At 46.4% G+C, this 16,117-nt stretch overlaps 1 long non-coding RNA gene across 2 annotated transcripts; it reads right to left on the reverse strand.

Annotated features, from left to right (window-relative positions):
- Positions 1-13,614: 13,614 nt before the first annotated feature.
- Positions 13,615-15,824, reverse strand: LOC125622573 (uncharacterized). Of its 2 annotated transcripts, XR_012664738.1 has the most exons (3): positions 15,644-15,824; positions 14,218-14,367; positions 13,615-13,985 (listed from the first exon to the last, which is right to left on the reverse strand). It is a non-coding gene; the product is annotated as an uncharacterized LOC125622573 (long non-coding RNA). The 2 variants fall into 2 exon arrangements; XR_007352742.2 differs by lacking the exon at positions 15,644-15,824 and having other exon boundaries at positions 14,218-14,676.
- Between the last annotated feature and the right edge of the window lie 293 nt (positions 15,825-16,117).

Consider the following 16,117-nt stretch of genomic DNA (forward strand, 5'->3'; position numbering starts at 1 on the left):
AGCATCGTGGGAAGGGCCATTCATGGTCCAGGAGCGCCTGGGAGCTGTTAATTATCTCATAGCATTCCCCACCTCCAACCGGAAACCTAAGGTGTACCATATTAATTCTCTAAAGCCCTTTTATTCCAGAGAATTAAAGGTTTGTCAGTTTACAGCCCAGGGAGGAGACGACGCTGAGTGGCCTGAAGGTGTTTACTACGAAGGGAAATGTGCTGGTGGTGTGGAAGAGGTGAACCTCTCCATGACCCTTGGGCGTATGCAGCGACAGCAGATCCAGGAGCTGTGCACTAGCTACGCGCCAACGTTCTCAGCCACCCCAGGACTGACTGAACGGGCATACCACTCCATTGACACAGGTAATGCTCACCCAATTAGGGTCCAACCTTACCGGGTGTCTCCTCAAGCTAAAACTGCTATAGAACTGGAGATCCAGGATATGTTACAGATGGGGGTAATCCGCCCCTCTGAAAGAGCATGGGCATCTCCAGTGGTTCTAGTTCCCAAACCAGATGGGGAAATACGTTTTTGCGTGGACTACCGTAAGCTAAATGCTGTAACTCGCCCAGACAACTATCCAATGCCACGCACAGATGAACTAGAAAGCTGGCTAGATTGTCGGGCTCAACGGGTAGTGATCAATGGCTCCATGTCTAGTTGGCAGCCGGTATCAAGTGGAGTGCCCCAAGGGTCGGTCCTGGGGCCGGTTTTGTTCAATATCTTCATAAATGATCTGGAGGATGGTGTGGATTGCACTCTCAGCAAATTTGCGGATGATACTAAACTGGGAGGAGTGGTAGATACGCTGGAGGGGAGGGATAGGATACAGAAGGACCTAGACAAATTGGAGGATTGGGCCAAAAGAAATCTGATGAGGTTCAATAAGGATAAGTGCAGGGTCCTGCACTTAGGACGGAAGAACCCAATGCACAGCTACAGACTAGGGACCGAATGGCTAGGCAGCAGTTCTGCGGAAAAGGACCTAGGGGTGACAGTGGACGAGAAGCTGGATATGAGCCAGCAGTGTGCCCTTGTTGCCAAGAAGGCCAATGGCATTTTGGGATGTATAAGTAGGGGCATAGCGAGCAGATCGAGGGACGTGATCGTTCCCCTCTATTCGACATTGGTGAGGCCTCATCTGGAGTACTGTGTCCAGTTTTGGGCCCCACACTTCAAGAAGGATGTGGATAAATTGGAGAGAGTCCAGCGAAGGGCAACAAAAATGATTAGGGGTCTGGAACACATGAGTTATGAGGAGAGGCTGAGGGAGCTGGGATTGTTTAGCCTGCAGAAGAGAAGAATGAGGGGGGATTTGATAGCTGTTTTCAACTACCTGAAAGGGGGTTCCAAAGAGGATGGCTCTAGACTGTTCTCAATGGTATCAGATGACAGAACGAGGAGTAATGGTCTCAAGCTGCAGTGGGGGAGGTTTAGATTGGATATTAGGAAAAACTTTTTCACTATGAGGGTGGTGAAACACTGGAATGCGTTACCTAGGGAGGTGGTAGAATCTCCTTCCTTAGAGGTTTTTAAGGTCAGGCTTGACAAAGCCCTGGCTGGGATGATTTAACTGGGAATTGGTCCTGCTTTGAGCAGGGGGTTGGACTAGATGACCTTCTGGGGTCCCTTCCAACCCTTATATTCTATGATTCTATGATTCTATGAACTATTAGAGAAACTGGGACGGGCCCAGTTCATCTCTACCTTGGACTTAACCAAGGGGTACTGGCAGGTACCGCTAGACGAATCTGCCAAGGAAAGGTCAGCCTTCATCACACATCTCGGGCTGTATGAATTTAATGTACTCCCTTTCGGGCTGCGAAATGCACCCGCCACTTTCCAAAGACTTGTAGATGGTCTCCTAGCGGGATTAGGAGAATATGCAGTCGCCTACCTTGACGATGTGGCCATATTTTCGGATTCCTGGGCAGACCACCTGGAACATCTACAAAAAGTCCTTGAGCGCATAAGGGAGGCAGGACTAACTGTTAAGGCTAAGAAGTGTCAAATAGGCCTAAACAGAGTGACTTACCTTGGACACCAGGTGGGTCAAGGAACTATCAGCCCCCTACAGGCCAAAGTGGATGCTATCCAAAAGTGGCCTGTCCCAAAGTCAAAGAAACAGGTTCAATCCTTCTTAGGCTTGGCTGGTTATTACAGACGATTTGTACCGCACTACAGCCAAATCGCTGCCCCACTGACAGACCTAACCAAAAAGAAACAGCCAAATGCTGTTCAGTGGACCGGAAAGTGTCAGAAGGCCTTTAACAAGCTTAAAGCGACACTCATGTCTGACCCTGTACTAAGGGCCCCAGACTTTGACAAACCGTTCCTAGTAACCACAGATGCATCCGAGCGTGGTGTGGGAGCAGTTTTAATGCAGAAAGGACCTGATCAAGAATTCCACCCTGTAGTGTTTCTCAGCAAAAAACTGTCTGAGAGGGAAAGCAACTGGTCAGTCACTGAAAAAGAATGTTATGCCATTGTCTACGCTCTGGAAAAGCTACGCCCATATGTTTGGGGACGGCGTTTCCACCTGCAAACCGACCATGCTGCACTAAAGTGGCTTCACACCGTCAAGGAAACTAACAAAAAACTTCTTCGGTGGAGTTTAGCTCTCCAAGATTTTGATTTCGACGTCCAACACATCTCAGGAGCCTCTAACAAAGTGGCTGATGCACTCTCCCGTGAAAGTTTCCCAGAATCAACTGGTTAAAATCATCCTTGAGATGTGGAAAATATTGTTAGTCTTTATGTACTTGGTAGTATATTTAGAGATGCATGTGTCTTATTAACTCTGTTTTCCTAGAGCTCCAGGAAGAAATCCCAGCCAGTGTTTCACCCTAGCTGAGATTTGGGGGGCGTGTCATAAATATAAAGGGAAGGGTAAACCCCTTTGAAATCCCTCCTGGCCAGGGGAAAGCTCCTCTCACCTGTAAAGGGTTAAGAAGCTAAAGGTAACCTCGCTGGCACCTGACCAAAATGACCAATGAGGAGACAAGATACTTTCAAAAGCTGGGAGCAGGGAGAGGAACAAAGGGTCTGTGTCTGTCTGTGTGTGCTTCTTGCCAGGGACAGAACAGGAATGGAGTCTTAGAACTTTTAGTAAGTAATCTAGCTAGGTATGTGTTAGATTATGATTTCTTTTAATGGCTGAGAAAAGCATTGTGCTGAATAGAATAACTATTTCTGTCTGTGTACTTTTTTTGTAACTTAAGGTTTTGCCTAGAGGGGTTCTCTATGTTTTTGAATCTAATTACCCTGTAAGATATCTACCATCCTGATTTTACAGGGGGGATTTCTTTATTTCTATTTACTTCTATTTTTTATTAAAAGTCTTCTTGTAAAAACTGAATGTTTTTTCATTGTTCTCAGATCCAAGGGTTTGGGTCTGTGGTCACCTATGCAAATTGGTGAGGCTTTTTATCCAACATTTCCCAGGAAAGGGGGGGTGCAAGTGTTCTTAAGATCCAAGGGTCTGGGTCTGTAGTCACCTAGGCAAATTGGTGAGGCTTTTTACCAAACCTTGTCCAGGAAGTGGGGTGCAAGGTTTTGGGAAGTATTTTGGGGGGAAAGACGCGTCCAAACAGCTCTTCCCCAGTAACCAGTATTAGTTTGGTGGTGGTAGCGGCCATTCCAAGGATAACGGGTGTAATATTTTGTACCTTGGGGAAGTTTTGACCTAAGCTGGTAAAGATAAGCTTAGGGGGTTTTTTCATGCAGGTCCCCACATCTGTACCCTAGAGTTCAGAGTGGGGGAGGAACCTTGACAGGGGAAGAGGGGGGAAAATAGCTGTGCATCTCTCTCTATCAGTGTTATAGAGGGTGAACAATTTATGAGCTTACCCTGTATAAGCTTTATACAGAGTAAAACGGATTTATTTGGGGTTTGGACCCCACTGGGAGTTGGACATCTGAGTGTTAAAGACAGGAACACTTCTTAAGCTGCTTTCAGTTCAGCTTGCAGTTTGTGGGATGTGGTTCAGACCTGGGTCGGTGTTTCTGGCCGGCAAGCGTGTCTGGCACATCCAGCCAGGGTTCTGGAGTCCCAAGCTGGCAGGAAAAGCAGGGGCAGAAGTAGTCGTGGCACATCAGTTGGCAGCCCCACGGGGGTTTCTGTGATCTAACCCATCACACTCCCCTTTTCCCAAACCCCATACGCAATAATGCTAGCAATGAGACAAGCGCTATAAGACAAACATGAGACCTAAAACATGAAACACAAAACATAAGACAACATAAGACTTTGTTGCAACGATGCACCATGGTACATCTCAATTGTTCTTCAGCTGGTACCATCTCTTTCTGGTGCTCTGAAAAACAGAAGCTGTGATAAAGACTTAAACATTGTAAACTGTAGGCTATCATAGAGCAGAACATGGGGTCGGGGTGGTTCCCCCTACATGCTTGACTTGTCCCCAATGGACCCACTTCCCATAGGGGCCTCAGTCAATTTGGAACACTATCACTTCCCTTATTACAAATAGTAAACACCCCCTCCCACCTTGCTTGGAGGGGCTTAGTGTTCCATTTCATATACATTACCTGATCACTGACCTATAGGGTAATCCCCAGATATTCCACCTGTGGTTGTATTAATTGTGCTTTTTCCAGGGATGCCTTCATACCATGCTGCTGAATCAACTCCAGTACTCGTTCAGTCCTCCCTCAGGCATCCACATCATCCATTCCCATTATCGGATATTGTCCACATATGAGACCACCCACCCCTTATCCCCCGGAGGGAGATGGTCTAACATTTGGGTCACTACCTTATGCGCAATAGCGGGGTTGCTATGAAATCCCTGGTGTACAAGGGTAAAGCAATACTGTACCCAGTCCACATGGAATGCAAATCAGTCCTGTGATCCTTCCTTGAGTGGGATAGCATAGAAACAGACAAATCCAATACAGAAAATCTTTTAGCTTCCCTCGGTATGTCTTGCAACACCTGGGTCACATCCATGACTACTGGAGCCCACTGGGGGGTCATCGCATTGACCCTCCGATAGTCAACAGTCAGTTTCCACGAGACACCATCAGCTTTCCTCACAGGCCACATGGGGGAGTTAAAGGGGGAAGTCATTCTTTTCACTACTCCCTGCTCTTCCAGCTCTTTGACTAGCTCTGCTACAGACCAGCGTGCCACAGTGGGGAACAGAATATTGTTTCTGGGGGCGGGGACTGCTGGTCCTTCTATTTTCACTGGTTCCCCAGTCCATTTACTGCAGTCCAACTTGTGGGCTGCCTATGCCTGGGGAAAACGCTTCCTCCATTCCTCCTTGCTATCCCCGGTCACTGCCGCCACTCCCAACACACTACACGTCAGCAATCCGGTATCTCCCTTCCTTACTTCAGGGGTCCAGTCTTTCTTTCGGGTCCTCCATAAACCTTCCTATTAGCACAATCAACCACTATTCCTCCCTCCCACAAGCAATCTATGCCCAAAATTGGCTCTGTAGTTGTGGGGATATAAATCCAGTGCCATCTTTGGATAATATTCCCCTCCCAACACTTGCCCCTTCACCAAACTGCCATCAAATCCATGGATCTCAATGGTTCCCTGGATTGGCACTCATGGCACGGGGCAGGGAAGCAGCGAGACAGCTGCGCCAGTGTCCACCAGCACCACAAAATCTAGTTCAGATGTCTCAGAGTGTTCATGTGGCCCCCACACCCGAAGGTGCACCCGCAACCTTCCTCCCAAATCCACTTGGAGAGGTCCCACTCAGGTCCATCCCTGGGTGCTTTCCCCTCCCAGTCCACTGGGGTCCCCCTAATCTGAAGTTACTTTCTTGGCCCCAATATCGCCCCCCCAGCTCCGGGAGCTTCAACCCTAGCTGAATACAGCGGAGTACTAGGGTCTCTGTGGGTTTCCCGTTCCATTGACCCATGGATTCCCCATGGTCCTTTAAGGCCATCCACAACTGTGTGCAGAGCCGACTGGTGTCTGATCAGGGGTGCCTTTGTCGAGGCGCTGGGGCTGAGGCCACAGCGACAGGAGGAGGAGCCCCAGCTCTGGGCTGACCAACCACTCTGGTGGCCTGGTACGCTGCTTCCTTAAGGTGTGATATGTCTAGGGGCTCTCCCTGCCTCCACACTCCCATAGCAATCTGAACATCTTTGGGCAACATTGCTGCAATAAGCCTTAATTCGGCCGTTGGAACCACAATCTAGGACAGAGTGCTAGGGATCGCTCCCCCCTGGGCACGGGCCGTATTCCGCTCAGTTAACAATCCCGCTAATACCATTCTCTCCACAAAGACATCAGGGGCCTCCCCTGGAGCATGGGAGCCTGCTGCATACTGGCAGCTGACCTCCTGCAGTGCCTCTCCTTGAGCCAAACTGCAAACCATTGTGAACGGGGACTGCCACCGTCCGTCCGCCTGCGTCCGCAGTGTGATTCCCATATCGCACCCTGGTACAGTGGATACCATCCTCAAACAGCTTCCTAACCTCCTCTGGATTTAACCCCTGATCCTCTGTCTCCATCAGAAACTGATAACGCCCTTTCCAAGAATGTGCTCACCTTGGCCCTAACCCAGAGAAGTTATCTCCATGGGGGTCAAGGCTATTCCTGCATAGTTACCCTGGTTATGGGTCTGGGGCTCCCTCCATGGGCCGGGGGGCCATGCTGGAAAGTTAACCATTGCACAGCTGCCACCGGGGCTGGCCAAGCTCCTGGCCCATCTGGCGGCCATCCCGGGTCTGGGTCATACCATGTGTCTCCGTCCCAGTCTCTGGGGTCATATCGGAGTGGCAGCTTTGTCCCCAATCCTGGGGGTCTTGCTGCTCTACAGCCGGGACAGGTCCCCTGCTCTAACACCAGTTCCCACAAACACTCCACCCAGACCTCCAACTCCTTAGACTGTTCCCTCTCTTCCTCGACCTGTTCAGCTCTGTCCATTGCCTTGACGGCGGAGATTGCTAGCTGCTGACAACTTGACCCTGCCGCTTGCGCCTTCCACATATCCCTTTCCGCCTTTACTCACTCCAACTCCTATTTCACTTGCATAGTTTCAGAATTATAATCAGCTTTAGCAGTTTGCCAAGCACAACAAGTTTGCCACAACAGCCATGCTGCCGCCCGATCCTTAGTCTTTGAATCCGGATGATAAAACTCACAGTATTTCTGGTACGTATTTTCTACATCCACCCTGGTGTCCCCTGATGAAACCACCCCTGGGACAACACCCTTGGAGTGTGCCCAGAGCAGGAGGGGAAATTTTGCAACCTTCCCCTCCCTTGTGGATTCAGGGGGGCTCTTTCCCTTTCTAAACAGTGGCATCGTACCCAAAATCAGGAAGGGGGAGCAGGTGCACCGGGATTCCTAGGCTACCCGAACGTGCTCTCTACTCTTTGTTGCCCCTTTCCTCTACTGTACCTGGAAGGGGGAGCAGGTGCCACACATGCTGTCTACTCCGTGTTGCCCCTTTCCACTAGTGTACCCTATCGGTGGCTGCCTGCAGTCTCTACCACTAATGTTATCTCAATTTCCCTAGAAACCAACAAAGGGTTACACTTATATTGGTTTTATTAAATGCTGCTATTGGATCAAACAGAAAAGGGATGGAGCTTATTCATGCACCCACACACTCACGCAGGCAGAAAGTTACTGGAGACAGCAGAGGAAGCCGAGAAGCTGAAGCAGAGTAGATCTGGTGTGTTCGCCTGAGTCATGGATCCAGGCAGGAGAGCAGATCAAGAAGCAGGGGCCTTGTGCGCATGCCTTCCTCCTTTTACTGGGACTGGGTGGCTCCTGTCACGTACACTGAGTTTTTCCTTCTGTGTCCGTCACCGAGAAGCATTCTCAGACCTCGTTTTTTTTTTATGCATACCAGGTTCTTCTTTTCTTTACAGCACCCCGTGATTGCCTTCTCAGAGCAGATTACATCAGACACATCTGGCTCCTGTCTCTGGGCTCTTTTCTCCTTGCAGTTCCTCTCTGCCCAGTCCCATGTACACTCCCTTGTTCACACTCACCCTGATCGCGTGATGGAATAGTGCGAAGCTTGGAGGTTCTACAAGTGGTAACTGAAAAGGTTACAAAGCTTGCAAAAAAAGTTACAATATTTAAAAGGCTATGCTAACAATGACTAAAAGTTACAAAGTTTGCAAAAGGTTACAGAACTTAATGATTATACTAGCAATGACTGAAAAGTTACAAATCTTACAGTCTCGTTCTACTGGATTGAGCGGAGGCTTTACACAACATTCTTTGTCTTATATTGAGGCTCTGGGAGTAAGTCCTTTTTCCTCCCCTGTCCTTCCTAGGAGTTCTCTCTCTCCAGCTCAGTGTGCTTTAGGAAAACCAGGGCCTCAGGCTCTTGGCCAGGCAGTCGCTGCGACTCCTATTCAGGTGCCATGCAGGTGCTGGGAGCCAAGTCAGAGGCTGCAGTTGCTGGCCTCTGCCTGCTGCAGCACAGTGGGCCACCAGGGGTTGTGGCTGTGAGAAGGGGTGTGCACTGGAGGATGGCAGCAGCTGGAGGAGGCATCACTGCAACCAGCAGGGGCACCAATTCAGATTTCAGTGGGAGGGGCAACTTTCAGCAGGGCATCGGGGCCATATATGAGTGGCATTGTGACCCCATGTGCCAGGTCAAGATGTCAAAGTGCCAGAACATTGCTCTCTTTTGGATTTCAGATGCTGGAGAGATGTTCTAGACCGCTTGAGCGGCAGCACCCTCATCCCTAGTTGAAATACAGGATAAAAAGCATCCCGCATTGATTGAGTACAGAACAGGCAATCTTTTATTTATGTAAGGGACACTCTTTATAATATGGGACTGCTGGCAACCCTAGGCCCTTACTGACATTGACACCTTCAGTGCCCCGAGGGACACTGACACACCCACAGATATTGAGACTCCTGACATCCCCACAGACACTGTCACTGCAAAACCAACACCCCGATGCATGCCTTCAGGGACTCGGAGCCCCCTGCAGACATTGATGCCCCCAGAGACACTGACACTCCCAATATGGTGCCCCCACAGACATCAATGCTCCTGTCACTTGGAGCCCACGGAGACACCAATGACCCTCAAAGACACCCCCCCACACACACACATCCATAACTCTCAGTTTGCCAAGGCCCAAATGTGAGAGATGTATGACAAATGAACCTATTGATGCCAGCTGGCAGAGGGCACAAGGGATTCATAAAGTTTTACAGGAATCACCTGGGTCAGATATAATAGTTCACTAAAGGATGTCAGGTAAGGTCTCTATCAAGAGCCAGTAGCCCACTGATTAAAATAATCATTTGAGGCCAGGTCTATACTAAATGTTAGGTCGTTCCAGCTATGTCGCTCAGGGGTGTGAAAAATCCACTTTACTACTTGTAGCCAGTTTCTTTAGTGTATTGAGTGTTTGTTTTATTTGCTCAGTAATCTACTTTGATCTGTTTGCTATGCCTTATAATCACTTTTTATAAGTTTTTTTAACCTTTTAACTTTTTATAACCACATGGAGGAAGGGAGCAAATTTCATGAGCTTACGCTGTACAGTTTTCTGTGCAGCTCAAGACAATACAATTTTGGGTTTACACTCTAGAAGGGGTATGCACTTAAGTGCTGGGCAATTCCCACAGTGAGTCTTCCCACGCTGATCTCTGTGTTTGTGGACCTACCTGCATGTGTGCTGGAGGAGGCTTGAGGGCCTGGCTCAGCGGGGCAATGCAAGGGAACCCACACTGGTGGAACTGGTGGGATCAGTGGTTCCCCAGGACATCAGGTGGCACCCCGGAGAGGGGCGGGGCAACTCATCACAACAACCAGGCCCTAAAAAGTCCTACGACCTAAGAACATACCAACAGAAAGGGGGAGGTGGGTCAAGCAGATGCCTGGGTCTTGCTCTGAGTCCTGTAGCAGTGTAGAGGCAGGTAAGAAAGTGACCTCACATAATTGTGTGAGCTCATATCAGGTTTGCAAGACAGTGCTGATGAGGCAGGGACCTCATAGAGGCCTGTGCACTGACATCAGCCCAGTAGGACCAGGGTACTGGTGGATGTGCCAAGAACCTTGCAGCATCCTGGGCCTTAACATAAGGCCAGAAGCAGATTAGGTTTTGGTGAGGTAGGAAACGTACAAGGGCCATTTCCCTGTCATTTATCCTAGATAAAGATAAAAGTATATGAGATAAGGATCTCATAGAGACTTATTCCATGTAATCAGACAATGTTTGGTTTTGTATTCCCCATGCTAAGGTTTGCATATGATGGGATTTTAGACAGCTGTATGGTAGATCAGGTGACTTGTACTTTACTGTAAACTGAAGGCTAGCCCTCTGCAGGCCAAGACTGATGTAACCTTGTCAGACATTTATTTCTTGGAATTGTACTATTGTCTTCACAAATTCCACTTTTTGGCTCTCAAACAGGCAGTGGAAAAATTCAGGTAAATGATAGCATCCTTCATAGTCTTCTCTTCAGATCTCTGCAATAAGGTTTAAGTTGCTGATGTCTTACTCCACTGAAGTGTCTTCTTAAAAAGACCTTGTCTTTTCATTTCTCAGGCCAATTAAGCAATATACAATTAATGTTAAATGTCCATTGCCCTTTTTTATACTCTGCGGAGAGTCTGTTTATATCCATCCCAGTAGTTTCTGAGATTTCCTTTCATTCTTTCTCTGCTTTTAGCAACAACAAACAAAAAAATTCCTGAAAGCAGAATCACTTCAGCTCACTTGGCAGAGACTTCTGCCAGTTCTAGGAATGGGGCATGCACAAATACCTTGATTGTTTTGTCTAAAGTTCCCATTATCTCATCTTTGGTTTCCAGTTGTGCTTTAATCATGGTGCAGACAGTCCAACTCATAGAGGTCATGAAGCAGATAGTAGACACTTGATCCATTATTTTCTACAAACCTCAAGACAAGCTTGGAGTCACTCTGATTTGCAAAGAATGTATTTTCTCCTTTAGCAACTTATTTATGCTACTGTACTTTCTCTTGAGCCGTAAAAACTACAGTAAAGAGAATATCTTCTTGTATATTGACAACAAAATTCAGGTAATCAGAACTATCAGTTGTGGAGTATGGTTTCCCTCCCACCCGCCCTCCAGAGCTGGTGAAGGACTTGTCTACATAGGAAAATTATTCTGGATTAAGCAGGGAGGGAGAGATTTAAAGTGCACTAGCTATTTCGGTATTGCTCCCCAGGTGGACGCTTATTCCAGAATAGCTATCATGGAATAGCTATTCTGGTCATTTCCCCCATGTAGCTTTCCCCAAAGCATAGAGGACACCTTTTACAATTAGATCAGAATAATCTTTCCCATTGTTTCCTGTTTCATAGATATTAAGGTCAGAAGGGACCATTATGATCATCTAGTCTGACCTCCTGCACAACGCAGGCCACAGAGTCTCACCCACCCACTCCTGCAAAAACCTCTCACCTATGTCTGAGCTATTGAAGTTCTCAAATTGTGGTTTAAAGACTTCAAGGAGCAGAGAATCCTCCAGCAAGTGACCCATGCCACATGCTACAGAGGAAGGTGAAAAACCACCAGGGCCTCTTCCAATCTGCCCTGGAGGAAAATTCAATCTGTCCTGGAGGACTGTTGTTATAGTAACAGCCACTAATGTCATACACATTGTGAGTCACTGATGTATGATCATTCAGGATGAAACTGTCCATAGAAAGAGTTATAGAGATATCATGCAGTGACCACAACCAGACAGTCTCTTCATGGACAGTTAAACTTCTCTGCAGTTCCTCTGTCATGCAGAGCAGCTGCCCCTAGTGGTCCTACAAGCACCCCCTGCAGTTTCCCTCCAAATTCTCCAGAATAATCCAGTTAAAACTGAAGTCTTTGAAACTATATTCCCCTTCTCCTGGGAACTAATTTATTCAATATCATTCAGCTCCCACAAAAGCGTCTTTCTGCTTCCCCCTCAGGTTTAGGGTCTCAGAGTCCTCCTACTTGGGACTGTGACTTTAAGAAGGGAGTTACGAGCCAGGATTTAAATTTAGGGATTACAGATCACTCCTTTGTGGAGTGGGCTGTTGGCAAACTTCTTTCCTTCAGCAGCTGATTACTCTTCCTCAGGCTCCTCCTCTATATCCCTAGATTTGACTGGAGTTAATGATATGACCTTCCTGTCACATGACTAAAAGCATTTCCCTCACTCCTTAGAAGGCAAGTTAAGTTTATCACAGGTGGATTGGGGGCCCACGTTCCCTTAAGAGGCCAGTCACTGTAGGATAAGGACATTGTGAGGCAGCAGTGCCTTAGCTGAAGTTTCCGCCTGTGCAGTATGTAACTACCTTGACTTTGCATTACTAATTCCTCCTCCTCCAAAACCTGATCTGTAATACCCCAAAATCTGCTACTATTTGGCAAAAGGGAACCACTCATTATTTTGTTCTACAATAGCACCAGAAGTCCCAACTAAGGTTGTGTCTTTGCTACAAGTACTACAGCTGGGGGAATGCAGCTGTAGGAGGTGAGTGTAGACACTACGTTGACAGAAAGGGTTTTTCCATTGGTGTAGTAAATCCACCTCCTCGAGAGGCAGTAGCTAGGCTGATGGAAGGAAGAATCCTTGTATTGACCTAGCTGCGTCTACAGGGGTGAGGTTGACCTAGCTATATCGCACAGTGTGTGAAATTTTTCAGAACTCTAAGTGATGTAGCTAGATTGACCTAAATCTTAGGTGTAGACCAGAATTAGGACAGTCCCTTCCTCAAGGAGCTTGCAATCTAAATAAAAAAAAGACAGTGTAAATATTCAGTTCTCTGCAGCAAAAATAAATATAGGCATACAATAATATAGTCGTTGCTAAAGTTTCTCACAGGGCCAGTTTAACTTGTTTTATGCTGTCGCTGGTTTTTCAGTCCCTGAAGGTCCCAACAGCAAAAACGTTCCTGGAGCCTGCCCTTTTCCATGAGGTTCTAAAAAGCTTTGATGTGAGGCAATGAATACCCAGGACTATCCCTTTGAACTGTGAGTGTCAAATGTCTCCTTCCAGTGGCTAATCCATGCTCTCTCTCTCTCCTTCCAAAATTGATGTCTCAGCAATAAAGAGGGACATGTATTGTGCATCTAGATGGGTCCTTTCACCAAAGCAAACAATTCTTTCTTAAAATATTAAAGGCTTGTCTACCAATATAATTATGCTGCTTTAGTTACACTGATATAACTCCCTGTGTGGAGATTTTAATTCCCAAATAAGAGTATCCACACAGGAATTATACTCGTATAACTAGAGCAGTATAGTTATTCCAGCAAATTTCCCCATGTAGCCCAAACGACTCTACGTAAATTCTTTTTGTAATATATTTTCATACCACAAAGCATTGGAAATGTGACCATTAAATGTTATCCAGATAATCGTCTTAGATTTCAGATGTGATTCTACTAGTTAGAACAAAGGCCTGGAAGTCAGGACTGCTGCATTCTCTGCCAGTGACTTGATACATGTGTAACCTTTATTTAGGTGGGCTAGAGTTCACTTTATTTCCCTTCTCTAGTACTTAAAAAAACCCGACTCCCACAGAAAAGTGGCTGGAGACCCAGAGTTCAGGATTTTCAGCAAGGATTGCACAGTGTCAACCTCCCGACATTCAAGTCTAAAGAAATTCATTTAATTAAATAACTTCATAAAATCTTATGATAAAGAAATAAATATGTCATGTTGTAAAAAATAGAGTGGCTCTTTTATAATCCACAGACATTATCTTCAGTTATACATAAACAAATAAAGAAAACAAGTTAAAATCTGAACAGTTCAGTCCCCACAGAAACACAGCGAGAAGAAACTCAGAGTTCCCAAAAGCTTAGGTTGAGTTTGCCTGAGTCTCAGTTAGTCTTTGATCACCAAATCTAAACTGTCCGCCGAGTCCAAAACAGCATCTTCCCTCCACATGCTTGTAGGAATCTTCAGTTGGAATCCATGCTGACTCTTCCACTTCTGAAATCACAGCTAGCCAGTCAGCTAACTGATTAACCAACCACTCAGTTAAGTATACAGCTTAAAAAAAACCTCTGTTTCAAGAAAATACAAAATGGAGAATAGCAAAATATAAATGACTCTTTCCCCATGATCACATTTAAACAAAAATTGGTGAATCATAGTAATTGAGACAATAACTAAAACAGTTTGGCTAAAATCAAACAATATTCAAAGCATACAGTTAAAACAGAATATATTATTTCCCCCTTGCTATAATTAGCATTGCCCAGGCTTCCCTGTTATAGAGGTAACAATATCACTAACCTGCTGCAAAATGCTTCAGAGCTAAGGACAACAGCCTACTTCCTGCTCCTAGGCTCAGCTTCTCCCAACTCACCCAGGCCATGTGGCCCTTTGTAAAGGAGCTGCCTTGACTGCTTGCCTTCATGGAGTCTGACCACAGCAACAGGGAACCTATGGAGCAGATCCAAAATTACCACACGCAATGACAGAAGCTTCTGAATGTGGAGTGCTAAATCTGCCTAGCAACAATGACCCAGACACACACACACCTCCCTCCCTCCAGTGGGTCTCTTAAAGAGATATCTCCCTTGTAGATATATGGGTTACACATGACTTTGGGTCAAGCCACTTATCTTTTCTGTCGCTCCATCTATTAAACTGGGGATAATATCTCTCTCCAGAGGGATTAGATACTGAATATTCATACAGCACTTGTCAGGAATTAGGATTCGCAGCTGACCCTGGGACCAGCTAGCTCCATGTCCCTAATGAGAAACAGACTCACAGCTGAATCACCTGATTGGTCAGACTGCATGATTGGTGGGAATATTTAGCAAACTGCTTCTTAAGCCTAGCAGCAGCTCAAAGCATTTACACATAGCTGTGTTAGCTGCTTGTAAGGGCTTGAGATCCATGGATGAACCACACATTGTATGTGTTGTTTTAGCCTGGTCTTTGTGGGCCAGGCTGGATGTCCCTTCATCAGGTGCACGGGGGAGTAGGGGAGGGTTCAAGAAGACTCCCACCTTGTGTATTCCATGCGAGGTGCAACCACTCAGAATTGTAGAATCATAGAAAGGTAGGGCTGGAAGGGACCTTGAGAGGTCATGTAATCCTGCCCCCTGCACTATAGCAGGACAAAGTCAACTAGACCATCCCTGACAGGTTTTTGTCTAAGCTTTTCTTAAAAATCTCCAAGGGCGGGGATTCCACAACCTCCCTTGGTTCCAATTCCAGTGCTTAACCACCCTGACAGGAAGTTTTTCCTGAGGTCCAATGTAAATCTCCCTTGCTGCAATTTAAGCCCGTTACTTCTGGCCCGGTGATCAGTGGACAAATCTCCCTTGCTGCAGATTAAGCCTAGTAATTGTTGTCCTACCTGTCACAGCTCAGGACAACTGCACCTGTCTTCCCCCTCTGTTGTCCAGCAAGGGCACCCATTCTAAGCTCCTCAGCCTTCACCTCTCTTGGGAAGAGACCCATGTCTCTCTTCAGCCTGACTGGGGTATTTCCAGGCTGAACAGTTCCCTGACTACACTGTGATATACCCAGCAAAAGACAGGCTGCCTAAGCAGGCTTGTTTGGCCTTCTCTTCCGTGATGGTTAACAGTGTAATTAGCACAGATATTCGTTACCATGCAGCAATTTTATTCTTAAGGTAAAACCAATGCAGAGAAAAGATCTTAAAAACAATAAAAGAATCTACACAGAAGGGTAATAAGCTTACCAGAGATCACCCCAGCTCCAGCATAGGTTCGGGCAGGTGAGCAGTCCTTCAAACCCCACACAGGTTCAAGTTCATAATACCCTTTGCTCAGATCAAGAACCCCTATGAATCTGTGAGTGAGTCCTTTATTCAGTTTAGGTTCTTTGAAGAGATCATTCATAGGTAATCAGCCAGACAATAGGTCCCTTTCCAAAGGCAAAGCTTCAAACAGCTGAAGAGTTATATTAGCATACTCCCTCCTCCTAGAGATATCCTGGGAAACCCACTTAATTTTAAAAGTTCAAATTGTTTCAAAAAGTCCTTTGAAGTTCCTAGCATTTCCCAAGGTTTAAATTAGTCACATCTCCTAGAGCTGTTGCAGACAGTCCACAGTAACACATAAACAATTGCATTTTTGACCCCAAAGTTATTAAACTTATTGAATTAAGTTAAAACTTATTGAACTAAGGTTTATCCAGGTGATTGGCCTATTTG

Source organism: Caretta caretta, chromosome 13 (genome assembly GCF_965140235.1).
Source record: "Caretta caretta isolate rCarCar2 chromosome 13, rCarCar1.hap1, whole genome shotgun sequence".
Classification (NCBI taxonomy): Eukaryota; Metazoa; Chordata; order Testudines; family Cheloniidae; genus Caretta; species Caretta caretta.